Consider the following 27,940-nt stretch of genomic DNA (forward strand, 5'->3'; position numbering starts at 1 on the left):
TGGAACACTACATGTAAAACTAATGATGTAATGTATGGTGATTAACATAACAATAAAAAAGTTTAAAAAAAAGTAAAAAAAAAGAAAAATAATAATGAAATCAAGGAGGTTAAGAAAAGAGGGTGAATTGAAGTAAAAGTTAGTTACTCTTTTTATCCTTCATAACATGTAAATATTGCCTAACATTGCTAATTCAGAAAAATGTGCATATGTATCTATATCTACACCAATATCTACATAGATAAAAACTACTACAATAACTAACACAGTCAGAATGTACTTATATAACTATCCATCTATGTCTAGATCTTATCTACACTGGTAAATAAATATTTATTTGGAGAAATGAACAAAACTTATAACAGATGTTATTCTGGGGAAAGGAAATAAAAAGTGAATGCTTTTAATGTTTTTTTTTTTTTTACCTTTTATACTACTAGGATTTTTTTTTTTTTTAATTTATTTGAGAGAGAGAGAATGAGAGAGAGCAAGCACATGAGAGGGGGGAGGGTCAGAGGGAGAAGCAGACTCCCCGCCGAGCAGGGAACCCGATGCGGGACTCGATCCAGGGACTCCAGGATCATGACCTGAGCCGAAGGCAGTCGCTTAACCAACTGAGCCACCCAGGCGCCCGCAATTTATCAAATACATTTTTCAGAGGCAGTGATCATTAGAACACTTGGACAATTGAGGGTCTTCAAATAAGCCAAAGAAAGAATATTGCACATCGTACACTCTATTTTATTTTGTTCTTTTAAATTTTGTCCTCTAGTTGTGAATAGTTGATGTTTTAGTGGCATTATCTAGGGGTACCTAGCTGGCTCAGTTGGTAGAGCATGTGACTCTTAGTCTTAGGGTCCTGAGTTTAAGCCCCACGTTGGGATTACTTTAAAAAAATAAGTAAATAAAAAAGGAGGCATTATCTAAACGATTTTAGCTCCTAAAAGTTTGTTGATAAATTATTTACTAATATGAGCAAATGGAGAACTTTCTAATTACATAAACCAAATATATTTCTTTTTTATTGGTTTGGAAAGAAACTTGTATGATTTTAAGAGCCCCCAGAATCTGCCTTTCCTATTACCTAAATAAGAAATATGTTAACAGGGGCGCCTGGGTGGCTCAGTCGTTAAGCGTCTGCCTTTGGCTCAGGTCATGGTCCCAGGGTCCTGGGATCGAGCCCCGCATCGGGCTCTCTGCTCCGCGGGAAGCCTGCTTCTCCCTCTCCCACTCCCCCTGCTTGTTTCCTCTCTCGCTCTGTCTCTCTCTGTCAAATAAATAAATAAAATCTTTAAAAAAAAAAAAAAGAAATATGTTAACATCGTTCACCAACATCTGATCCTCGTCACCTTCCATGACATGGGAGGATGGATATACACCCTCCCACCTTGAGGTGGGACACACAGGGTCATATAACAAATTCTAGCAGATGATCTGTAGGTAGGTAGAAGCTATGCACCTCACTTTCTGACTGGAGAATTTAACTGCCAGAGACCCTACAGCCTCACTTCCCCTGTGGTGGTGAATGGGAAAGATTCTTAACCAAGTGCCTCTGATGAGCAAAACCCTTAAAGCCCTCTTGGACATACGGAGGAAGAAGGGAGAAATAAATCTTTGTTGTATTTAGCCAATGAGAATATGGGGCTATTTGTGCCTACATTCTAACAGACACTGTCCTGATATAAGAGTCTTAATGTAGAAATCAAAAACTATGTTGAAGTTAAAGTCTGAAAAGTCTGAGGGAGCTGTATTTACTCTCCTGCATATTAAGTTTTAAGTTACCTATAGCAATTGTTGTTGGTTTTTTTTTCCAAAGGAAGAATCATGAATACTACAATTTTAAGTAGATTTATGAATTCCTGTTGTTACACAATTTTGAACTCCACTTTTATTAAAATTCACTGGTTATTTTCTTAGTACAAAATTTTATCATAAAGCAAGCTTAAGACAGAAGTGTCAACCATGATTTGCATTTTTAATTTTAATATTTTTCTTATGTGTTTGAATTTTAACAACATGGAGTTAGAAGTGTCAGTTCTAGTTTTAAGTAACTATATATTAATATGTATTTGTATGGATGTGTATATATGTGTCTGTGTACGATTTAGGTCTAATTAACATAATAATATACACCCAACTTTAGGTGTTCAGTTTGTCTAGTTCTGACTATTGTATAATTGTGTGATCACTATCCAAAACAAGAACATTTTCATCACCTCACAATTTTCCCTTTTGCCTTTTCTAGTCATTTTCCCTCCCTCACATGTGGGGAAACCACTTTCTAATTTCTAATATGATAGATTAATTTTGTCTGTTCTTAAATTTCATATAAATTGAAATTTTTGTCCCTAGCTTCTAAACTTAATATCATGTTTTTGCAATGATCCATGTTATTACATTTAGTTCATTCATTTTATCTAAGTGTGAAGTTATTGGATTGTAGCATAGAGATGTATTTAACTGCAAACAGTTCTACAAAGTGATTATACCAGTTTCATCCAAAATTCATAGTTGAGCGAAATAAGTCAATCAGAGAAAGACATGTATCATATGACCTCACTGATATGAGGAACTCTTAATCTCAGGAAACAAACTGAGGGTTGCTGGAATGGTGGGGGGTGGGAGGGATGGGGTGGCTGGGTGATAGACATTGGGGAGGGTATGTGCTATGGTGAGCACTGTGAATTGTGCAAGACTGTTGAATCACAGATCTGTACCTCTGAAACAAATAATACAATATATGTTAAAAAAAAAAAAGAAGAAGAAGAAGAAGAAGATAGCAGGAGGGGAAGAATGAAGGGGGGGAAATTTGAGGGGGAGAGGAACCAGGAGAGACGATGGACTCTGAGAAACAAACTGAGAGTTCTAGAGGGTAGGGGGGTGGGGGGATGGGTTAGCCTGGTGATGGGTATTAAAGAGGGCACGCTCTGCATAGAGCACTGGGTGTTATACACAAACAATGAATCATGGAACACTACATCAAAAACTAATGATGTAATGTATGGTGATTAACAGAACAATAAAAAATTTTAAAAAGAAAAAAAAATTCATAGTTGAGCCCTAATCCCCATTACCTCAGAAGGGGGACTTCTTTAGAAATAGGGTTGTTGTAGATGCACTTAATTAAGTTATAATGAGGTCATTAAGGTGCCTTCTAATCTAATATGACTATTATCCTTATAAAAAGTAGGAATTTGGAAACATATATAAAGAGGGAGAATATTATATAAACATGAAGACAATCATCTACAAGCCAAACAGAGGCCTGGAAGAGATCCTTCCCCACAGCCCTCAGAAGGAACCAGCCCGGCCAACACCTTGACTTCACATCTTTAGTCTCTAGAGTTGTGAAACAATAGATCTCTTAAGAAATCCACTTTGTAGTACTTTGTTAAAACAGCCCTAGCAAACTAATCCAACACCCATCAACAATACTTGAGAGTTTTAATTGGCTCACATGCCTGATAGGATTTAGAATCATTTTCCCCCTTTGGTTAGCCTTTCTAGAGGTGTGAATAGTATCTCATTGTTGCTTTATTTAGCATATCTTCAAGGACTAAAAGTGTTGACCATCCTTCATATATTTATTGGGCATTCACTTACCGTTTGCAAAGTGTCTCATCAAGGTTTTTGCCAATTTTTTTAAACTGGGTTATCCATCTTTTTATTGTTTATTCATAGAAATATGTACATATTCTAGATATAAATGTTTTTTGCAATCTATATATTCTGAGTATGTTTCACAGTATATGGATTATCCTTTAAGTCGTCTTTTGGTAAGAAAATCTTACCAATGTTGATGAAATGTAATTTATCATTTTCTTCTTTTAGTATTAGTACTTTTTATATTCTGTCCAATAATTTTTACCTATTAAGTGCATCAAATTTACCATACATTTTCCTAATATTATATGCTTTTTTTTGCATGACTGAAAGATAATTGACATAGGGCCTCTGCCAAGCCAAATAGTGTCTCAAGAAAACTTAATATTAAGATGTGCCAGAAATTTAGAAACAGGATTTTTTTTTTCTTGAGAAACTATCTTATATCCAATTTCCTTGATACTTTCCTTTCAGAGTAAATTTAATCCTATACTTTTAATGTAAAAATTAATTTCAAGAATTAATTTCAAAATGACTGAAATAATGGATGGATTTCTACATAAGGTTTGTTTTTTAGGAGGTTTTTTGTTTTTTTTTTGGTGTTTTATTTTTACTAAAAAGAAGAAAATGTATTCTTGTAAAACAATTCAATCCTGTCTTACTTATATAGTTTTAGAGAGGTCGCCACATACAATTTTGGCAACTAGGACACTAAGATACTTTTTCATCTAAGTACAAATTTACAAATATTAAGATTTTACTATGACAAATGTGTTTTGACTATAAAATATGAAAAAAGCTTGGGTTTCAAAGCCTGAATTTTTCATTAAGTTCATTTAGGTATGTTTTCTTCCTAACCAGTGCAAGCAAGCAGTCCTGGAACATTTCAAAAGATAGTTGGTAATAGGATAGATGATGTTTAAAATCTCAATAATATCACAGATCATCAAGAAGATAAATCAAGGATAAGTCACACCATGCAAACTTGTTGGATAATGATTTCTGCAAACTTAATGGCACTAATTCTCTTTCTTATTTTGGTGATTTATGTTCACTCATGTGATTGATAGTTCGAAGATATAAAATTTATCCTAAAAAAGGAGACCTGGCTTCAGCTCTGGACTTGGCCATTACTTCTAGTCATTGAAAGTATCAAATCTGATACCTCTTTGTAAGGTAATGTAAATATGGGCAATTTGGTTCCTAAAAAAACAAAGCCTCCATATACATTTACTACTTTAGAAACACCAGGAGATTAATCCCCTTTTATTTTTTTTGTATTATTTTTTATTTAAATTCAATTAGCCAACTTATAGTACATCATTTGTTTCAGATGTAGTGTTCAATCATTTATCAGTTGCATATAACACCCAGTGCTCATCACATCACGTGGCTTCCTTAATACCCACCACCCAGTTACCCCATCCCCCCACCCACCTCCCCTCCAGCAACCCTCAGTTTGTTTCCTAGAGTTAAGAGTCTCTCATGGTTTGTCTCCCTCTCTGATGATTTCCCATTCAGTTTTCCTTTCCTTACCCTGTGGTCCTCTGCGCTATTTCTTATATTCCACATATGAGTGAGATCATATGATAATTGTCTTTCTCTGATTGACTTATTTAGCTCAGCATAATACCCTCCAGTTCCATCCACGTATATGTAAATGGTAAGTATTCATCCTTTCTGATGGCTGAGTATTTTTGCACTTTTAACTATAGTTAATCAACATAGGTACATAATTTCTGTCATAAGTAGTATGCTTAGAAACTTCCCCTGAAACAACTTTTCTCTACCTCCCTATCTCCCACCCCCATCTGGGCCTTGGCATCATCAAAGGATTTTGTTCTCTAAGCCCAGCTTCTTCTAAATAATCTTCTCAGGGTATTTGTGGAAAAGACAGCACACCTGTGTTAGTTTTCCCAGAAAGAAAAGTCTGAAGCATTTCCATTCTATTAGGGAGCACAAATCTATATATCCAGAGTTAGGGGAGGAAGGGGATGAGGCAGGAAAAGAGGGGAGAGCCACCATAAGAGTATTTGGCAGAGTTAGCTACCACTTATTATATGCACTGCTTGCTTGGTCTCAAGATCTTAGACTGTCCTCTAAGAAAATATAAAGACCCCTACGTATAATGATAGTTGGGGAGGAAGAGAAAATTATTTATCCTGCAGTCTGATATTCTATTGTCAGAAGTTAATTTATGGGGCTTTAATTTCCCCTCTTCCAAGCCATAGGCACTGAGCATCAGATGTCCCCTGACATCTCACACTTAAGCATCAGCAGGTAAGCCGCAGGGCTAGGAAGAGAAGCTGTGTGATGTGGGCATAGTGTGAAGCGTGTTTCACTGGTGTGATACTTTTTGAAGACCACCCAGAATCAATTAATGAGTAACAGCAGCAAGGCCGGGAACAGTGGCCCAAAATGCCAGAAACACGTGAGGCAGAAAAAATAGAAAGTAGCATAGAAGAGACATCTGATACAGTATCCAAGCAAATTAATATTGTAAAAGGAAATCAAACTATTACAGCTATTTCCAACACATGCAAGCTGTGAGGTTTACTTCTCCTGGGTTATATTTCTAGGGATAACCCCTGAAATTCTCTGACTAACTTCTTTTCCAAACTGAGATTGTATATTTCTTCTCAAAGAATTCATTTCATAAAAAACTGGGAAGACATAAACACATGGATATTCAATAAAGCTCTTCAGCCAGATCCAAAAAGTCTAATTTGTTTTACATGTTCTCATATGCATCAATCTGTTAATAATTTGGCAAAAAGTTTGTGGAGCGTTTGACAATCCTTGGTGACACGGGCCATGAGAAAGTAAGCATGCTCCATGGTGGCGGTGGGATGATTAGAAGACACGGCAGCCTACAGAGGCAGGTCCATCTTAAGGAAGAACCAGGGTTGGGAGAAGGTGATGAAGTCTAGGTCATTTTCACTTTTACCCTCTAGGGGAAAGTCTGGATGTAAATATTCAGAAAGGAAACAGAAATGAAAGACTGATTCGACAGGAAGATATCTGTATTGTAGATGTAGACTCAGTACCATCCATATAGGGAAGAGTTGAGGTTCAGAAGATGAGTTTATCTCTATTGGACCATAGGAAGAAAAGGAAAGAGAACTTGAGAAGTGTCTTTATTTGGGGATAGAAAGGAGAGAAAAATCAATACAAAATTTTTTAAAAAGAAACAAAAGTAAAAAGGTGGTTAACTCTAATAGAAAAACCTCATGAAGCTGAGTAAAGAAAGGATTTCAGGGAAGAAATAGTAATCACTTAAGAATAGTGTAACTGCATCCAAGAACACTGTGTAAAAGATATAATGTGGTGATACATACACATTCGTCATGCAGAATTGGAGCAACATTTCTACTTTGAGGTTATCCTCAATTATGCATGTCTTAATGGAAAGATATTATTAAGTCAGAAGAAGCCAGTTAAACCTCCTCCATGCTTTGTGGCTGACTACAGTGTGGATACATAAGCTCTAATAATTAAATGCTCATACCTCCAGTTTTGAATCTCGAAACGGTGACCGAATGATATTGGTATATGGAGACATTTTCAGGCGGTATTGGCAGCCGTGTCAGCAATGTGGACAGTGATAAGTACTCAGTGGCATTAGGAGCAGCAGTAATATCCTAACCAGACTGTCCCTGAGGCATGATACTGGCTCTCTTTCTTGCTACCTGCATGCTCTTGGTCATTGCCCAGTTTCTGAGCCTGGTTTTCCAGCCTTCCATTAATATTAGGAACCGCCGCATATCCTTCCAGCAAATTCCTTTACTCCCTGAGTTTTAAATATATATATATATATATATTTAATGGAAAGTATTGTAGTCATTCTGTTGAGACAAGATGGACCCTCATCTAAATTTTGATTCTTATGACACCACAAATACACACTTACCAAAAGATATGAAAAGTTTTACTTACTAACATTAAGAGGCTGGCTGTGGAGAGTCATGCTGGTTCTCAAGCTGGTCAGAAATTGACTTTAGAAAGCTGGGAAAGGAGAGTAGCTTGGCTTTTATGGTGGGCACGGGTGATTAGCTTGATGAAATGTGCATGGTTTGACCTTCTTGCAGGTACCAAAGGAGGAAGCAGCTGAGCTTTCCATCAGCTTACCTAGATGTGGGGCAGGAAAGAAGGGGGGAGCCTTAAAACTGTTAACAACCAAATATCAAAAATGGAGTTAGACTCATTACCAAAGGAACTATTATAAATTAACTCAGACCAAATCAACCAAAAGTACAATGAACACTTTTTAAAAGGGAGTTAAACTGTTGCCTCATTAAGAAAGATTGAACATGTTTATTTAAAATATGGAGAGTGGAACACTTCAGGGCATTTGAATTAGATATGAATTAAATTCTGATCCTTCCCTGCATTAGATAAGTAATCTTGTGCTAGTTATTTTGTCTCTGTAAGCTTTAGTTTCATTATCTGTAAAAAAAAAAAAAAGGATCTACCAGTCTTGACAGCATTGTGTGAACAGATCTTATTTTTAACCAGGTCTCATAATAGCAGCATTGCCCACTAATTAAGAACATCATCTCGGGGCGCCTGGGTGGCTCAGTTGGTTAAGCGACTGCCTTCGGCTCGGGTCATGATCCCGGAGTCCCGGGATCGAGTCCCGCATCGGGCTCCCTGCTCAGCGGGGGGGTCTGCTTCTCCCTCTGACCCTCCCCCCTCTCATGTACTCTCTCTCTCTCTCATTCTCACTCTCTCAAATAAATAAATAAATCTTTAAAAAAAAAAAAAAAGAACATCATCTCAGGAGTCATAGGGCATTGGTTAAAATCTCCACTCTACCACTTACCAACTCAATAATAACTCATAATAAACCTCTCAAAGGATCAGTTTCCTCATCTAAAGGGGGATAACAATAGCACTGTTAAAATATTGTTTGGGGGGAATAAATGTGACCATATATTCGGCTTAGAATAAGAATTCACTAAATATCAGCTGTTATTATTATTATTCTACCCACCATAGATCCCACCCCACCATGCATTAACAAGTACTGCATAGTTTACTGAAGATACTGTGGGATGTGACCAGGGTTCATGTTACACACAGCACACAAAAAAAACTTACTCAAATTGTCTCTTTGATGGCTTACTTCTTCTCCCTTAAATCTTTTCTCTGCAAGCCATTTGTCTCCTACAGACACTAAACTCATTCTATGAATGGATTACTGAAAATTAGTTCTTACCATCCACTCCAATATGCTAATCAGTCAAGCCCAGAGGTCATCAATGAATTGAAAATTTATTATCCTCTAGCATGATCATAGAGGAGGGTCTTATTTGCTACCACACCATTGACTTACCATATTATTAACTCAACAAAGCATGTGTCTGTATAAAAGGATATATGTTTCTTAAGAAGATGAATATATCTAAATAATGCTATACTAATAGGAATTATTATACTTGCCTCATGAGCTTATGGAGAGGATTTAACTAGGTAATCTCTGTATAGAACCTACTATAATACCTTGCTCACAATAAGTAAAGAATTTATATTAGTAATTCAAATAAATTACTCCCATTTGTGTTATAAGAATCTATTCCATATTCCTCAGGATAATATTTAAATTTATAATGGATCTGACATTTTAAATCCTATTTGTTAAAATTATTTCTTATTTGTGAAGCTGGTTTATTTATTAAAATTCAAATGCCAAATCAACTTTTATGCAATTGAAGGCAAAATAAGAAAATAATTTATTTAAAATCATAGCAGGGCAACTCTAGACTGATAAAATATACTATTTTCCTGGACTTTTAAAATGTTCATTAGTGTTTCAAGTTTTCTTTTTCTCTTTAGATCTATGAAATATAAATTAACTTGGAAAAGAGTGAGAAAATTCTCTACTTTTATACCATAGAAAATATTCTAAGATTATAAAATGTTTCATTTATTTCTTTGTCCATTATATATTGTTTTTATGCTTTACAGAGACTCTAAGTCAAAATTGCAAAAAAAAAAAAAATACATTTAACTTGTTAGGCTTTAAATGTTTTGATGGCATCATTGATTATTTATTGTTCTAAAAAGCTGAACAATATTTAGGGATATTTGGGCAAAAATAAAAAATATATAAAACATCCTCCCCCAACAAAACAAAAATATGTTAGGTTTGTATATTTCCTCAATGAAGGCTTATAGATCTCTACTTCTAGAATCCTAAATGAAATCTCAGAGTCCTTTTCTTTCTCAAAATACCAAGCGAGGCCTAGGCTAAATGGCAGAGAAAAGAGCAGCAAGGATTCTTACATAACTAACACAGTAAAATGCACTATCTCATATGCTTCGGGAAGAAAAAAGAAAAGGTCCAAGTTATTTTTTTTAATTTTATTTATTTATTTGATGGGAGAGAGGGAGCAGAGGGAGAGGAACAAGCAGACTCCGTGCTGAAAGTGGAGCCCAACTAGGGGCTCAACGTGGGGCTTGATCTCACCTTCCTGAGATCATGACCTGAGCCAACATCAAGAGTCCATCATTCAACCAACTGAGCCACCCAGGCTCTAGGTTATTTTTAAAAGAAAATACTATTTATATTGACACACAAAGACTGGATCAAGCTTGGAGAGCACATGTAGAAATGTTAAATCTGTGACAAGAGATGGGTAAAGGACAAGTTTTGGTGGGTGATTCTCACCCTGAAACCCATTTCTTAAACGTACATCCAATCACTCTAATGCCCCATTTCTGTACACCCAGTAAGATTTCTACATTTTTGTCAGAGGAAGAATACTATGTGAAGGATATTGTTGCAGAGGAAGAGTGTTTTCTAAGCCTGATTAAATTTAGATTGAAATACAGAATTCTTCAAACACAGGTACAAAAAAAAAAAAGAGAGAGAACATAACTATTTACTGAGCAAGCAATCAGCAAGTGCAACAAGTGCATATAAATATATTAACACCATGCAAAAGGAATATCCAAGTCATTACCAAGTGTTAAAGCAATGTGTTTTAGACTCAGAAGTTACTCAGTAAATATTTGTTGAATTTAATTGCATGGATACTTCCTAAATTGCTTTGATCCTGATTTGGAAAGTGAGATTTATTTCTTCACAAATAAGACAGGGAAACAATTCTGGATGTGGTTAATATGGGTCCAGAAGAGCTGACGGCTTCTCAGTGAGTCTGACTAACAAAAATACTTAATGAATCCTAGGTCAAATATGAGAGTAGTCAATAGAAGGAAATCTCTGCATTTGGAAATGACTTCAAGGCTAAAGACTTCTGAGCTATAGAAAATGTCACTTTTACCAAGAAGTCGACATATTTACAGCAGAATCAGACACTATGCACACCAGTCAAGGAGTGCCTGCTTCAGGCTGTAGAAGCCCATTGTGCTTATTGAAATGGACCTTTCAAGCTCCATTTCACACATCCTACATCATGTAGCAACAATGAAATTTTGAAAATTGGCTCTTCTACCCGGTAGTGTGACTTGATTATTCTTTCTTTTAGCCTGTGTCTGGTTTGTATGTATACTGAGTTAAGCCACTTCCGGCCAATAAAATGTGTAGAGACTTTTTGCCAATGAAGCCATGGTAATTGTGAAAGTCACAGTTTCTCCTTTTCCTAGATACGGATGTGGGAGCATGTTTCCTGAGTTGCTGCAGTACCCATCCTGCAACCATAAAAGAAGTTATCCAGTGATAAAGCCAATACTAGGAGGAGGGGGAAATCAAGAGAATCCCAAAACAATGGAATCAGGGCCATAATTATGGGGCCCAATAAAAGTCCTGTGATTTAGGTCGATTTGAGAGGAGTTTCTGTATGCACAAGAGAAAGCATCCTAATACAGAATGGCAGGAGGTAGCTCTTTCTCTGCCCGCCTCTGGGAGGACAGTGTGCAGGAGCACCCAGGAAACTGTGCTGTCTTTGGAAGAACTGAGCTGAGCTCAGTCTTTGATTTGCTGCTGAATCAGTCACTTCATCTGCAGAACACAGACATAAAGAAGAAAGCTGCTCTGAGAGAAAGAGAAAGAGAAAGGTATTTTAAATGTAACCGGAAATGGACAGTAAATCATCTAGAATAAAACAATTAGACTGATAACTCTTTCCTCAACAGCAATGACAGAAGGCAGAATACAATGGATTCTTTGTTCTAAGATTCCAAACAAACAAAAAAAACTATCACATAGTTTTATGTGATGATAGAAAATAACCATCAATATGAAATTCTATGCATAGTCATGAGGGATAACAGAAATAAATTGCTAAGATCTCTCTTTGGGAACAAAGGATTTATTACACCAACTCCTGAGAATGTCTGGAAGACACCTCGGAACCCTTAGCCCCCTTTGGGCATAGTCTGAGCTGGCAAAAGCGGCTTTACTGAGGTCACAGCTTCTTCCTCACGCAGACCACAGCTAATGACGAATCAATGCCCAGGTTCAAAGGCTTGGTACCCTGGCCCAACTAGAGATAGCTCTGAAGGGACATTCCATCATCTGAACTTCCTATAAGCTTCCACTGAAGCTTTACTTCTCCCACTCCCTGATTCCATTTTCTTCCCTTCCCTTCCACAGGTGTTAATCCCAAAATTTGTACTAATTCCACTGCATGCTTATCTGTGTACTGAAATTTGTTTCTTGGCCAACTCAATCTAAGACAATAGTGAAATTATATTTCAAGAAGTAGGATGAACTAAAAGCCCATCTCAGAAGAAAAACTGACTACACCACCAAAGACATACAATAAAGAAAATTCTAAGGAATATATTTAGGAAGATAAAAACTGTTCTCAGATGAAAGAGTGAAAATTTAAGAATGAAAGGTGACTATAAATATTGTAAATAATAAGAGTGAAACTGAGCTGATATTTACAGTGTAAATCAATGTTAACAATATCTGGTTGCTGGGTTGAAAACAGAACAGAACTATAATGCTGAACAGTGACAAAATAAAAATTGTATGGCGATTGTAATTATTTCATTCATTGTATATTATGTTATTAAATTTATATTTTTATAGTTCAGACATAAGTTAAAGATGCTGATTAACTTCAGACTCTATTAAGTTAATATTACTATTAAAGTCATTATTAAAATTATAGACATGAAGAACATACTTCTCTGCAAGAATAAAAGGAAAAACGTAATGAACAAAAAATAATACTTTGAAAATCAAAACAAAAAAGGAGGGCAAGATCGAAAGAAGAAAACAACAAAAGAAGAAAAAATAGAAAGAATATATGGTAGAAACAAGACCAAATACGTCTAAAAGTGTCACAATAAATTTAATAAACTATCCAGTCAAAGACTATCAGACTGAATTTTAAAAAGCTACATATATCTGTTGTTTCAAAAAGCAAAGGACATTGAAAGAATTGAAGTCAAATGAACAGTGAACTATATCAAACAAATATCACCCAATGATTTTTAATTGTTTCAAGGTTGAGAATAAACCTGGGGATAGAACTGCCTAAGAGTGAATGCCAGAAAGAAATCGTGCCGCAAATTAATCACACCGGGAAGGCTGCTTACCAAAGAAACCTAGGATACAAGAAGTGTTTTCTAAACTATTATAAATAATAGGACGGGAAAAGGAGCCAAACTTTATAAATACACAGTGAAGTGAAAACAAAGGCTAACTAATGAGCAATATGTTTCGTGTTAGCTGATGAAGTTAAAATCAGAGGGGATCAAGCAGAATTTCTGAATTTAAGTGAAAAATAAGCTGCTTTCAATGCGATAATCCTCAGCATGCACCTGGGGCCAGCTTGGTGGATTAAAGGAATAGTTCAGCTCTGAACTCTATTTTAGATATCATCAAGCATTTTACAATCTCTTATGTATTTGTTCAACGCAAAGTGTTTGAGGATTCTTGCTGTATGCAAACCCACAGATGGAATAAAAGAGAGCCCTTACCCTTTAGGATGCATTTACTCAAGTTGAAAAGATTTCATACCCTACCATGAGAGTAAGCAGCTTTTTTGATTCAGAGCCAAAAGGGATAAATTGCGAAGACCTAGTGCGTGATCCTGAAGGCAATTCCTAAATACGCCTACTGATTTTAAAGCTCATAAAAGGAAGAAACCATCAAGCAAATGGAAATGAGGAGGGAAATAAGGCTTTTTGATGAATGAGAAAGAAACGTGCCTCTTCTTTGGTATTGAATCCTATGGGATGATGGAGTTTAGGGCAGACCAACCCAAAAAATGTCACTTTGGCATATTGATTATTTTTAATTAAAGTTACTTGGGAAACAGTCAGTATGAGAAGGACACTCTAATCATCTTATGTCCCCCTAAAAGCAGGAAATAAACTTCCTATATGAAAGGTACTCTCCCTATACCAGGAGGTAAAGAGACATCCTTATCACCAGAGATAGGGAATTTAAGGCTGAGAGGGCTGTATGAGCAAACCTTGTTATTTTTCACTAATTTACTATCCCAAGCCCAAACTTCTTTGTTTTGCCAATTCTTCACAGACTTATTGTTTCTTGGTCTAAAAGATATAAAATCTGCTTGCTTTAGTCACTTATTTGAGTCTCATTTCTACGAGCTCCTATACATATATAATTAAATTTGGTTTTCTCCTGTGGATCTGTCCTGTGTCAATGTAATTATTAGACCAACCAAAAACCCTAGAAGGGAAGAAAGGAGAAGTTTTACTGCCCAACAAGGACAAAGGTTTCAAGTTGTTTGTTTATCAGAGGATCATGGAACAGAGCACTTCTAAGGAAGATCTTTAAGGAGACGGATGTGATATTCCTTTGGTGAATGGTCAACAAGGACTATCACCTTGGGGGGGTGAAGGGGGGGAACACTTGTAGCTAAACTCTGCAAGAGGCAGCAGAGAAGCCTGCATAACACACTGGCTGGTGCTGAAATGTCAGGAATTAAAACCGACTTCAGCAACCATCTTTTTGACTTAACACAATGTCCTCCAGGTTCATCCATGTTTCATGTAAGGCAGGATTCCCTTCTTTTTTAAGCTGAAGAATATCCCATTGTATGTATATACTACATTTTCCTTATCCATTTAACCTCTGACAGACATTTCAGTTGTTTCCATATCTTGGCTATTGTCAATAATGCTGCAATGAATATCAGAGAACAGAAATGTCCTCGAGATCCTCATTTCAATTCCTTTGAACATGTACCCAGAAGTGGGATTGCTGGATCATATGGTAGTTCTATTTTTAATTTTTTGAGGAACGTTCAGACTGTTTTCCATAGTGGTTGCACCATTTTACATTCACACCAACAGTGCACAAGTGTTCTAATTTATCACCATATTCACCAACACTTGTTACCTTTTTTTCTTTTTTAATAACAGCCATCCTAATAGCTGTGAGGTGGTATCTCATTGTGGCTTTGATTTTCATTTCCCTGATTAACAGTGATCTTAAGCACCTTTCCCTGCTTGTTGGTCATTTGTATGTCTTCTTTGGAGAAATATCTACTGAAGTCTTTGCCATTTTTTAATGGGGTTATTTGTAATAAATGAATACTGCTTGATTGCACTTATATGGAGTATCTAAAAGAGTCAAACTCGTAGAAACAGGGAATAGAATAGTGATTGCCAGAGGCTGTGAGGAGGAGTAAATGTCTAGATTCAGTTGTACAAGATGAATAAGTTCTAGAGATCAGCTGTGCAACATTGTGCCTATAGTTAACAATACTGTACAGTGCACTTAAAACTTTGTTAAGAGTAGATCTCATGTTTAGTGTTCGTACTACAATAAAAAAAATAAAAACTCACTTCAGATGGAGCATTAGCACCACACATTTTGACAGCAATATGTAGGACCACAGAGAAAACTGCAGCAGCAGCAACAACATCTGATAAACCACCGTGTCTCCACCCTCTTGTGTAGATCAAAAGGGGGGTCAAAATAGCTGACCTTGAACTTATCTTCTATTTTTGAAAATTGGTGCTCAAGTTGGATTTAATTTGGTTTCCAAACAGACCTTGTCAACTGAGTTTCCATAACAGAATTTCCTTAATGCCTGAGACGTCCATTGTGTAAAACAAATTAACTCATCTTTTATGCATCTAGAATGACACTAACTATGTACCTTCCTTGGGAGAACTGAAAAAACAAAACAAAACAAACAAACAAAAAAAACAGTGGTGCTTCAGTTTTTCAGTACCCTGTTTGCGAAAAACTGTTCTGGAGTCATAAATAAATATGTTGTACACCTCAAGAGGTGTACCAAAGTTTGTATATATAGCATGTATTTGAATATGTGGTGATAGTAAATATCAGAGACTATATCAGGAGCATTAATTCTTCAGCTTGACTAAATCATAACACACATTTAGAGTTAAGGTGCAAGACATATAAAACTGTTAAAATGGGTGAAAAAATCAGCCATAATCCATTAGATAATTAAGGGTATTTTAAATTTTTTGAGAAGACTGTCAGGAGGCTCCTTTAAAGCATACTGTCCCAATTCACTGTGGGTTCTATGCACTCTCACAAACTCTGCTACATAGCCACAGAGAAATGAATTACAAGAATCCTCTACCTGTAGAAAAATCTCATGCTTCCCTTAATATGATATCATACAAGCTAATACAACTGGACACAACTGAGGGAAATTTGCTCTAAAGTTCTGGAATCCAAAATACCTCTATAGGCTCCTTGAAGTACCTACTGCACGAATTCCGTGTGTGTGACTAATTCTCCGCTTGGTCACTTCAAACAGGTGACAGACTTGTCAAGGTATCTGTGAATTTAGGCTGATGTCACCCGTATTGATTCCTTGCCTACAGTCTATCTGTGGGGAAATGGCATGGAGCCTATGCAGTCCTCTGAGTTAGGTGATGGCCTTTTGGTCTTCCCTATTTCACCCAGAATACAGAAGGGATGGGATCAGAGCTCAACTTTAGGAAAACTGCTTTGATGTAACCTGGAGTGAAAAAGACAACAGATGGGGACGCTTAGGAGGTATTTGTGCTTCAATCAGGGAAATGGGGTCTGGAATTATAAAATTATAAGAGAAGTGAACACTTTTCTGTGAGGAATTTATAATCAAGTTGAGGACATATAATGTATATATAAACCAATTAGTGAAAAATGTCTTAAAATGTAACAGTTCACATATTTGATAATCATTCAACAGCAAAATTTTAACTCCTGTGAGCAAGAGAAATAATTTAGATTGCTCTATCATGGTCTAAAACATGATCTAAAATGTTCTCTCTTTTCTCTGGAAATCAGGAAAAAAACAACTTCCCCATCTCGGTAGCATGGCTAAAATAATAAGTTTATGGAATGTGAATTATTTTCCTTTGTGGGAGCAACGTATGATTTCTTTGTAAACCTCATTTTTTTGTTTCTGTTTTTTAAATTTTCTTCACAGAAATTGTTTTTCAAAGTTAATTAAGAGTCAATACTCTTGCTAGTTCTGATCAAATTCATTTGAATAAAAAAATTCATATGAATTGGAAAATAGACTGGCTTCTTTATTTTTTTGTTCTTTGAATCTGTCTTTATTAAGTTAGGCACGGTGCTGGAAATTTGCAAGTTTTCCATATGCTGCAAGAACCCTGAAGGTCAGAGTGGCCAATATATTTTGGTTGGCATTAAAATGTCACAGTATCCCAGCACAGTGGGACTTTCCATTCTTATATTAACTCATTATCGGCAGGCAGTACTGATGGTGAATTTGTTCACAAACTATCTAATAGTGTAATTAAAAAATATTTAAGAAGTTTGAAATGAGATTAAGCAGTGAATAGAAAGCTTTGTAATTTGATCTATTTTAAATGAATAAATTAAAATTCCTCCATTTTAAATAAAACAGCATTGAAGTTAAATGGGAAATTTGGTGTAGAAATAACCTTTTATGGTAAACAACTTCATACACAGCTAACTAAATATATGTATGTGTCCCCAGAGGGAAACAAGTGAATGAATCTAAGGCATTTGATTCAAAGCAAAGATGACTTCAGACAAAGATGATCTAACAGACTTTAAATAGCCATTCAATGTTTCATTTATGCTGGTGAAGTTTTAAGAATCCATTGTATAAAATCTGGGATCCTGGGGTGCTATGTAAATTAATAGTCACTAGTTAAATTAATAGTTACAAGTTAATATCGGTTTGTTTAAAAGCCAAGAAGCAGATTGAAAATGGAGGAAAGAGTCAGCTTGAATCTCTCTTTCGTCAGGGTAAGCATTGTGAGTTTTCCTCAGAGGACCAGAGCAAAGTATAGATCGTGTCCTGGACAGGTCTTTGGCAAATTATACAAATATGATCATCCTCTACAGAAACCCTCATGTGACTGTCACAATGGGTCTCTTGACCCCTCTGGTGAGTCATAACATTGTCTCACAGGTTATATTCACCTTTATTTCACACAAACTATCCCAACTCTAAGAAACAGGAAAACTTGAGCTTCTCAGTTAATTTTCATAAGAATATCTCATAAATAGGATCAGATGATTTTGCATTTCAGATCTTCTCATACCATTATCATTGTTGAAATTAAACCCTGAGTAAAAGTTGCATCAATATTAAAATTTAAATATATATTTGCTACTTCCTCTTAAAGTACAAAACTAATTAGCTTAGTAGAAATGAAAGTATACAGGACAGTCGGTATTTTGTATGAGAATCTTCAGGCTTCAGGCATGATCATCAACAATTCACCCTGATTATACTATTGATCACAGCAAAATATATGTGTTAAGAACAAACATAGTTTACAATTTTCATTATTTTTTTTCTCACTATTTGACCATATGGATTTTTTAATCTAAATTACTTAGGTTCCTTATAGATGACCTGGTGTTAATCTAGAGACATTTGTATATTGATGCTGAACCAAAACCAATAGAAATGGTTTTTTGTTTGTTTTTTTGTTTTATTCTCCTGTAAAAATACACATTTCTTTGTCTGTAAACCACAAGTTTAGTAGAACGGATTGGAAGTCCTCGACAATAGAAAAAGGATAGTTTTGGGTCACCTGGGTGGTGCAGTCCATTAAGCATCCAACTCTTGGTTTTGGCTCGGGTCGTGATCTCAGGGTTGTGAGATCAAGCCCTGCGTTGGGCTCCACACTCAGCTCAGAGTTTGGTTGAGATTCTCTCTCTCTTCCTTTCCCTCTGCCCTTCCTGCTCATGCCCTCTCCTCTCTCTAAAAAAATGGATAAATAAAGCTTAAAAAAAAAAAGAAAAAAGCAAAGAGATAGTCCTCTAAGTGTAAATATTGTGGTTTTAGAATAAAAATAATAAAAATTGGCCCAATTTTATAATTACCTAATTGTAGCAAGAAATCATTTAATAAGGACAGCACAATAATAAAAACAAAATTTTTATTTTGTACATACAAACGACAGGTAATCATTTAATGACTTGTACTAGAAAAACTCTAGTAAAATCACCTTATTTCATTACCTGTATTTTTGCAAAACCTTTATCTTGGCAACTTGGCAAAGTTATATGGCTTTAAATTTTTGTTGGAGGGAAATTTATTGAGTTAATTTATATGATCACTTACAACCTCAATTCATATAATATCTAATTATTATTGCAAGATTTATATCAAGTAATAATGTACTAAAATTATTCCCTGAATGAGTCAAGTCATGCATTCCTTGAAGCTTCTCACCCCCACCGCATCTCATGTGGATGTAAAACGTGTACATTGCATTCTTTTGTTCATTGTAAAATGTCCTCTGTGGAATTGATGGTACCTCTAACTTGCACTAAACGGTATTGTAAGAACATACTATATATATATATTTTTATATTACATTATATATTTTTATAGAAATTAAGCTATTGTTGACAGTATAACACATTACATAAAATCTTTTTGACACTATTGAAATTGTTGAAAAACGCTCTAGCAGGAAAAGTAGGATTTTTCTTAACTGATTTATGGTAATCATACATGCAGTAAGAATCTTTTAACTGATTGTGTTCATTTCTTCCATACTAGGTGTACTCATCTCGAGAAAGAATAGAGGATTTTATGGTAAAAATTTCTATGTTAACCTTACCTTTGGCTTCATTATATCATGATGTCATGTTAGCTTTTCTTAACCCCAGTGTATGGAATTATATCTAGTCACCCTGTAAACTCTTCCAAATCACAAGATTTAAAAAAGATATTTAACAGCTTTATTGAGATACAACCAATACACAATTAACTGCTCACATCTCAAGTGTACAATTTGGCAGGTTTTAACTTATGCATACAGCTACAAAACTATGACTACAACTGAGATAGTGAACATGTCCAATATTCCCAAAAGTCTCTTTATGAGCATTTGTAATTCTCCTTATATCCCTAATCAATTATTCATCTGCTTTCTGTCATTATGCATTTTCCTAGAATTTTATATAAATGGGATCTCACAGTACATTTTTTGATATTGCATATTTCATGCAACATTATTATTTTGAGACTCATGGTAAATTTTGAGATTCATATGTAGTAGTTGCTTTCTTCTATTCCTGTGAAGTATTCCAGTATATAGATATATCAGAATTTCTTATTAATTTACCTGTTAGTAGCCATTAGTACAAATAAAACTGCTGTGAATGCCCATGCACAGACCTCTATATAGGCATACTTTTTTTTTTTTTTTTTTTCCTATTGGGTCGTGACTTTGGAGTAGAACAGCCAGGACATATGGTACGTCTAGTCTGGACTATTTAAGAAAGTGTCAAATTATTTTCCAAAGTAGCTATATATACCATCTTGCATTTCCACCACCATGTATGAGAGTTTCAATTACTTACATCTTTGCCAGTCCTTGGTATGGTCAGTGTTTAATTTTAACTATCTATAAAGTGAGTAGTGGTAAATAATTAAGCATTAGTGTTTTTTTTTTTTTTTTAAGGACTAATGATGTTCAGCATCTTTCCAAGTGCCTATGGGCCACCATAAATCTGTGGTTAAATGTCTGTTTAAATCTTTTGTGTATTTCTTAATTAGGTTGTTTGTTATCTTACTATAGAGTTTTAGACCTTTGTAAGATATATATGCATTCTGAATCCTAGTTCTTTAGCAGATATATGCTTTGCAAATAGTTTCTCTCAGTCTATGGGTTATCTTTTCACTTCTTAACAATGTCTTTTAAAGGGGCGCCTGGGTGGCTCAGTCATTAGGCGTCTGCCTTCAGCTCAGGTCATGATCCCAGGGTCCTGGGATCGAGCCCCGCATCGGGCTCCCTGCTCATCTGGGAGTCTGCTTCTCCCTCTCCCACTCCCCCTGCTTGTGTTCCCTCTCTCGCTGTGTCTCTCTCCGTCAAATAAATAAATAAAATCTTTAAAAAAAAATATGTCTTTTAAAGAGCTGACTTTTTTTTTTACTTTTGTTGAAGTCTGATTTATTTTTTTTCCCTTTATAGATTATGTTTTGGTATCATATCTGAGAAATCTTTGCCAAACCCAAGGTCCCACAGATTTTCCCTTATGTTTACTTCTAGAAGTTTTATAGTTTTCTTTTCACATTTAAGACTATGATCCATTTTGATGTATTTGCATATGGTGTGATGGTCTGATATGTATTAAAGTTTATCTTTTGCTTATGAATATCTAATTGTTCCACTACCATATTTTGGAAAGACTGTCATTTCTCCACAGATATTTCCTATTCACCATTTTTGTTGTTGTTGTTGTTTTTGGGAGGTGTTGTTGTTATTGTTGTTGTTCTTTTTTGGTTCTTTCCAGTTTATTGTTTGGTGGAAAAACAGGCTCTTGCATTCCCCCTTTTTTCAAAATCAGTTGTCTATGTATGTGTGGTTCTATTTCTGGACTCTACTCTGATCCATTGATCTATTTGTCTATCTTGATGCCAATACCACACTGTTTTGATTATGATAGCTTTATGATAATTCTCAAAATAAAGTCGTACTAATTCTCCAATTTTGTTCTTTTTAAAAATCAAAGTTGCTTTGACTGTTCTAGGATCTTTGTGTTTCCAGGTGAACTTTTGAATCAGTTTCCCAATTTCTGTAAGAAAGCCTTGCTGGGATTTTGATTGATATTACACTGAATATGTGGACTAATTTGGAAATAATGGCATCTTAACAATAATCATCCAGTTATTCTTTCTGTTAAGTTAGGTTTTCTCTAATTTATCTATACTGTGTATTATAGTTTTAATTGTACAGCTTTTACACATCTTCTGTCAGATTTATCCTTAACTTGTTCATTTTTTGGATACTATTAAAAATGGCATTGATTTTTAGATATCAATTTCTGATTATTCATTGATAGTATATAGATATATTATTAATTTTATATTAACTATATATTAATCTGCTATCCTGTAATATATTGCTAACCTCACTTAGTAGTTCTAGGGCTTTTGTAATTTTATAAGATTTTCTACAAAGATTTTTGCTTTTCACTCAAGTGCCACAAAGTTCAACACCTGATCAAATGAGTTACAGGTGTTTGACACACATACATAATAAATATTATTAGGAGTCTCTGGCTTCATTCACATCTTTTTGTTTTTAGTATATATAACCATCTTGTTTTTTTATTGATTTTAAACTTAATTTCCAATCTCATCTTTAGTTGTACCCTTGTTCCTTTGAAGTAATGATAAATCTGACTTTTCTGGTTGCTAACATTATTCAATATATATGTTTTTAATATTAATGTTTTATATATTAATTCATTTTATGCAAGTTCTAGGTACTAATGCTTAATTAATTTCTGTTCTCTGTGTTTTGTTTTGTTTTGTTTTTGTTTTTAGAGGGACTTCTTCTTCCTTAAAGGGAAATCTGAAAAATATAACCCAACATCAGGCCAAGCAAAATACTCTCCAAATTCCTACAATGTTTAGTTGACCCAATTTATAAATTAGTTATTTCAGAAATAATCTGCTTTCACTCACATGAATTATCATCAACCAGAAAGTAAAGACAAACTAACATTGATCTCTCCTGCTTTGTGGCTTGCTGGGCTTTATCAGACTGATTCAGCTAACTAGGCAGGTGTTCTCTTTCTCACAATTGTTTAACTTTCGTTCTGAAAATTGGTGATTGGTCAACATTTCCAGATAAGAAATATTGATTTTTTTTTTTTTTTTTAGTGCCTCTGTTGAGTTAGTGGAAGGACTGAACAAAAATAAGTCTTAACAAACAAGAAGGGTGAGGAAATGGTAGATGAAAGACCCAGGGAAATATGAAAGTAAATAAGAGATCACCCACTGGGAGAGAGAAAAAATAAGTGTACATAGAACATCACGGTTTGTGTTGGAAAGATGTATTGGAACCCAATTCACACAAAAGTTGGAGCCCAGGAATTAATGTAAGAGTGGAAAGAAAGAATGGTTGAAGGTTAAACTATAAGACATTGTAGGGGTGTGATCAAAGCTTTATGATAAACATTACTTTAACAGCTTTAAAGATAAGTGTTTTTCTGAACTAAATTCATAGATATATGTAAGGGTGTAAGCTAGATTGACAGAATTTATTCAAACAATTCAAGATTACTATTTTTAAGCCTCTTAACAATATAAATAGCCTTTTGTTTTTGTTTTCTCTCTGTATTTTGATTGATTAAAACCACACCATGAGACTTCTGCTTCCAGCCAGGATAGAATCATAAGGACTGAATTTATGCTCCTGTCTGAAACAAGCTTAAAAACACACACACACACAAAGACAAAATACATGAAACAATGGTTTTGGGACACAGAACATTGGGCATCAAAGGACTCCTGAGAAATGAGAAATAAAAAGATGAGCACAACAAATGCCTTAATTCTTATTGTCTTGGGAGTTTCCAAACTGTGTGCAGGTAGGGACAATCCAGGCAGAACTTGGTGGTGCCTCTGAGTTAAGAAGATGGAGCAGGGAGCCCAGGAAGACCAAGGTGGCAAGTTCATTGGAAAGAGTACCAAAAAACAGAGAGCTGCCAGAGAAAAATTTCCAGAGATCTATGGGGGACCCTCTCTAGTATTTAGCTGAGCCCTGACTAGTGCATGAATTGAGGACACATTCAAGGTCAGTGAAGAAAACTCCTGAAAGGCTTAGTGGGAACAACCTTAATGCTTACACAGGTCCAACCATAATGCTTGTTCCTACTATCTAGAATGGAAAACCTAATAATTCGTGAGCATCAGGTAGAAAACTCAGGTATTGCCACAGAAGTGGGGAAAATTTGCTCCAGCCAGATGCTGCTCTAATCTTGTCTAACAAAATTTTAAAGCAAGACAGAAAAGGATGAAAACTTTCCAAGTAATTTAACCTTGTCTAAAAACAAAGCTAAAGAACATTTATAGGTATACAAAAATTTATAACTCTTAACAATTTAATATTCAAAATATCTGACATCCAATCAAAAATTACCAAGAATGAAAAGAAACAGGAAAATAAATTCCATAATTAGGAGAAAAATAGATCAATCCACACCAACCCAGAATTTACATAGATGATAAAGTTAATATATAAAGACTTTAATCATTACTCTAACTGTATTCCATATGTTCAAGAAGCTAGTGAAGAGACTGCTTATGCTTAGTGGAGACATGAATATAGGGTTCTGGACTAAACTAAGCAGTTTCTGGCATCCACTGAGAGTTTTGGAATATGTTCCCAAAGATAAAGCAGGCCTACTCTAAATTTACACAAAAACACAAATAATCATAATAATGATTAATTCTCCAAGCATGTAATTAAAGGCATAGGTTGTCAGATTGGATTAAAAAGTAAGATGCAATTATATTCTATTTATAAGAAATTCAATTTAGGGGTGCCTGGGTGGCTCAGTCAGTTAAGCATCTGACTTTTGATCTCAGCTCAGGTCTTGATCTCAGGATCATGAGTTCAAGCCCCACACTGGGATCCACGCTGAGAGTAGAGCTTACTTAAAAAAAAAAAAATAAGTAAGTAAAAAGAAATTCAATTTAAATATAAAGACACAAATATATGAAAAGTAGAAAAATTTTAAAAACATAGACCATATCAGAAGTAAGTTGGAGTGGCTCTATTAATATTAACAAAATATATTTCAGTGGAAAGGCTACTAAGAAGCATAAAAAAGGTCATTTGGTAAAAATGAAGTGTCCTATTTGTCAACATTACATAGCAATCTTGAACATTTATGCATGTAATAAGACAGTTTCAAAACACAATAAGCAAAACTAAAAAAAAAGACAGAAAATAGACAAATTTTTTCATCAAATATTACAAAACCTCTCTCAATAATGGGTAAGAAAAATAGACTGAATATCCGTAGGGATATAGAAGACCTGAATAATATTTCAACCAATTTCATCTAATTGAACTTCACAGAACATTCCATGTAAAAACAGCAGTATACACATTCTGTTCAAGTGCACAGAGCATTTACCAAAATAGAGCGTATTCTGGGTCATTCTGTTTCGATTAATTTAAAAAGGATCAATTCATACAAATGAAGTCTCTAACCACAAGAGAATGTGAACAATAACAGTAATATATATGGAGAATCCATAAACATTTGAGAAATAAATAACATACACTGAAATAACACTTGTGTCAAAGAATTAATAAAAAAGGACACTAGAAAGTATTTTAACTGAGATAAAAATCACAAGGCAAAGTGTCAATATTTGTAGGACTCAGTAAAAGCAATAAGTAGAGGGAAATGTATAACACTGGCTATCTTAGGAGCCATGTATACAGTGTCAGAATCGAGTTAAATTGTAGGACACTCAGCCAATGTCACAGAATTGCCTGATAGGTGTAAAACCCATACTTCTGATCACAGAAGTCTTCTATGTGAGTCATAGAGAAGCACCGGAGTGTTTTTTCTTAGCAAACACCTGTTAATTTTGATGAAAGTACTAAATGAAAAAGAATGAAGGGCACTTCGTGGGAAAGACAGTAACAGCGTAGGAACCCTGCACTCAACGTGCCTGAGCTTAAATTTTGGCCTGGCCAAACACTAGACGGGTAATCTTGAGAAAATTACTTACCATCTCTGTGTCTCAATTTTGTCTGTAAAATATGGATAGTATTATTATAAGGATTTAGTACCTATAAAGCATTAAGAACAAGCCTAGTGTTTACAGAGAACATTACCTGTTTGTTAAATAAGACTATTAGAAATTGCCACATTTTATTCCTGGAATTGTCATTAATATATTATTTTGAAATGTTGTTCAAATCCTGTTTGCATTGTTGTTGTGTTCAAATATACTTAAGGAATATATTCCTTAAAACACTATAAAGGGGAAATGGATTACAACAAATAACTCCTAAAAATACACGTCAAATTGGCACTTCATATTATTTGAGGACAATCCACAATGAGATAGATCATGACTTCAAGAATGAAAAAAAAAAATTAATTTGGTGACCTACAAAGTTCATGGTTCTACGGACTACGCTGACCCTGAGAGGAAGAAGAGAGAGTATTCAAAATAGCTTTAGAAATGCATAGGGAAAAAAGAGGTGAATGTGCTTAACACAGACAGATATTTGAAGACCAGGATTTGTTTTCTATCTTTTTAGGAGTTTGTTTTGTATTATTTCTTTTTCCCATAAAAAAAAACACGTATATATAAACATGCGTTTAACATTTTGGCTCATTGTAAATAGATTTTTGAATAATACAATTACAAAATCTGCAGTAATGAAGACATATAAAGCAGTGTACATATTTATTACACACTTAGTACATAAGAGAACTAAAACCCTGATTCTATTTAAATTGAAATATTAATATAAATAGAAAATAAATAGAATAAATACAAATCACTTATTTTAATATAAAATGATTTCTTACCTCTGAATTATTCAGAAATAAAAGAATGAATATTTTCCAAAGTCTAATACATTAAAACTATTGAGACTTCACTGAATTCTGCTTAATGGGAAGAACAGAATCATATGAAACTCCTCATATTAGAGAATACAGAATTTCTCTGCCTTGAATCATTCTTTCTTCTTTCTTAATTGAACAAGATCCTAGAGTTTTTAGTAGGTTTCATATTTGGTAATGAATTGAGCCAGACTGACATAATTAGATAAATATTGCCATCTATTACATTTAATAGTATTAAATCTACAGATAGCTCAAACACTTACAAGTATGAGAAGAGTCTTCAGAACTGCAGCTGAGGGGCACCTGGGTGGCTCAGTCGTTAAGCGTCTGCCTTCGGCTCAGGTCATGATCCCAGAGTCCTGGGATCGAGCCCCACATCGGGCTCCCTGCTCCGCGGGAAGCCTGCTTCTCCCTCTCCCACTCCCCCTGCTTGTGTTCCCTCTCTGGCTGTCTTTCTCTCTGTCAAATAAATAAAAAAAAACCTTTATAAAAAAAAAAAAAAGAACTGCAGCTGAGCCCTGTATATCCTAAATATTTAATATATCTTAAATACTTAAGTATTTAATAATAATAATAATACTTAAGTATTTAAATAACAGTTATTATTTATGTGAAATATCTCAGTTTGAAAATATTACCTTATTCTTATTGTTAATAAATTATTAGATAAACATATTTATAATTGTTATATAGGTGTTAAGAACAACTTTACTATTTTATTTGAAATAGTTACTTCTTTTGTAGCATTTTTATCTCTCTCAAAAAATATAATATTTTTTGTATAATGTTTGAAATTATAAACATAAAGAAAATATTAATACACATCAGAGGTTGCAAAATAAGCAAATAACAGGTATATGTACTCAAATTAGGCTATATATTTGTTCCAGAAAATGCTTTAAACTTTGAGTGATTGTCCCCTGGTTACTTGACCTTTTAAAAATTACCATTATTAAGATGATGCACTTTTACCCTTGTTCTGTTGTCCAAGAACTTATAAAACAGAACCCCCCAAAAGTCCTACAAAAACTCTTAATTAACTCAGTAATTGCACATTAGCTTTTTGCTCCAAAACTACTTATTCCTGAATTTACTCCTTCTGAAAATAGCAATCACACAAGCAGGAAATCTTAGAGACTTTATTCTTCTAACTTTCAAGTTTCTTTAACAATTAATTGACTAGTCCTTCTGATTTTATTCTTTTTATTCCATTATCACTGCTAACAGAAGATTCCACTCTAACAACAAACATAAGATTCCAGGTACTTATTCCTGAAATTCTGTTAATAGTGCTAATCTTTCAATGATACTTCTATATCCATGTATTTAAATTTAGGGCTTTCCACAGTGTGGCACTGATCTATCTTTGCAGTCTTGATTCACTCAGTTACCCTAAGAAGAACCATGTGTTCAGCCAAATATATATATAAGATAGATAGATGACAGATTAGCTAGCTAGCTAGCTAGCTAACTAGATAACAGATATAGATATATCTATCTATAGATGATGGAGATAGATACAGAGATAGATCTATGTACAGCTCCATATATATCTCCATCAAACATGATCTA

General features: G+C 34.6%; 1 long non-coding RNA gene across 6 annotated transcripts in view; it reads right to left on the bottom strand.

Moving 5' to 3' along the window:
- LOC118520346 (uncharacterized) overlaps positions 1-27,940 on the bottom strand; it is a 593,589-nt gene that overhangs the window by 175,625 nt on the left and 390,024 nt on the right. For 5 of the 6 annotated variants that reach the window (XR_013446615.1, XR_013446614.1, XR_013446611.1 and 2 more), the window contains one exon: positions 7,540-7,731. This is a non-coding gene — a long non-coding RNA (uncharacterized LOC118520346). The remainder of the gene's footprint in view (positions 1-7,539; positions 7,732-27,940) is intronic. The other variant, XR_013446612.1, reaches the window with a different exon arrangement.

Source organism: Halichoerus grypus, chromosome 1 (genome assembly GCF_964656455.1).
Source record: "Halichoerus grypus chromosome 1, mHalGry1.hap1.1, whole genome shotgun sequence".
Classification (NCBI taxonomy): Eukaryota; Metazoa; Chordata; class Mammalia; order Carnivora; family Phocidae; genus Halichoerus; species Halichoerus grypus.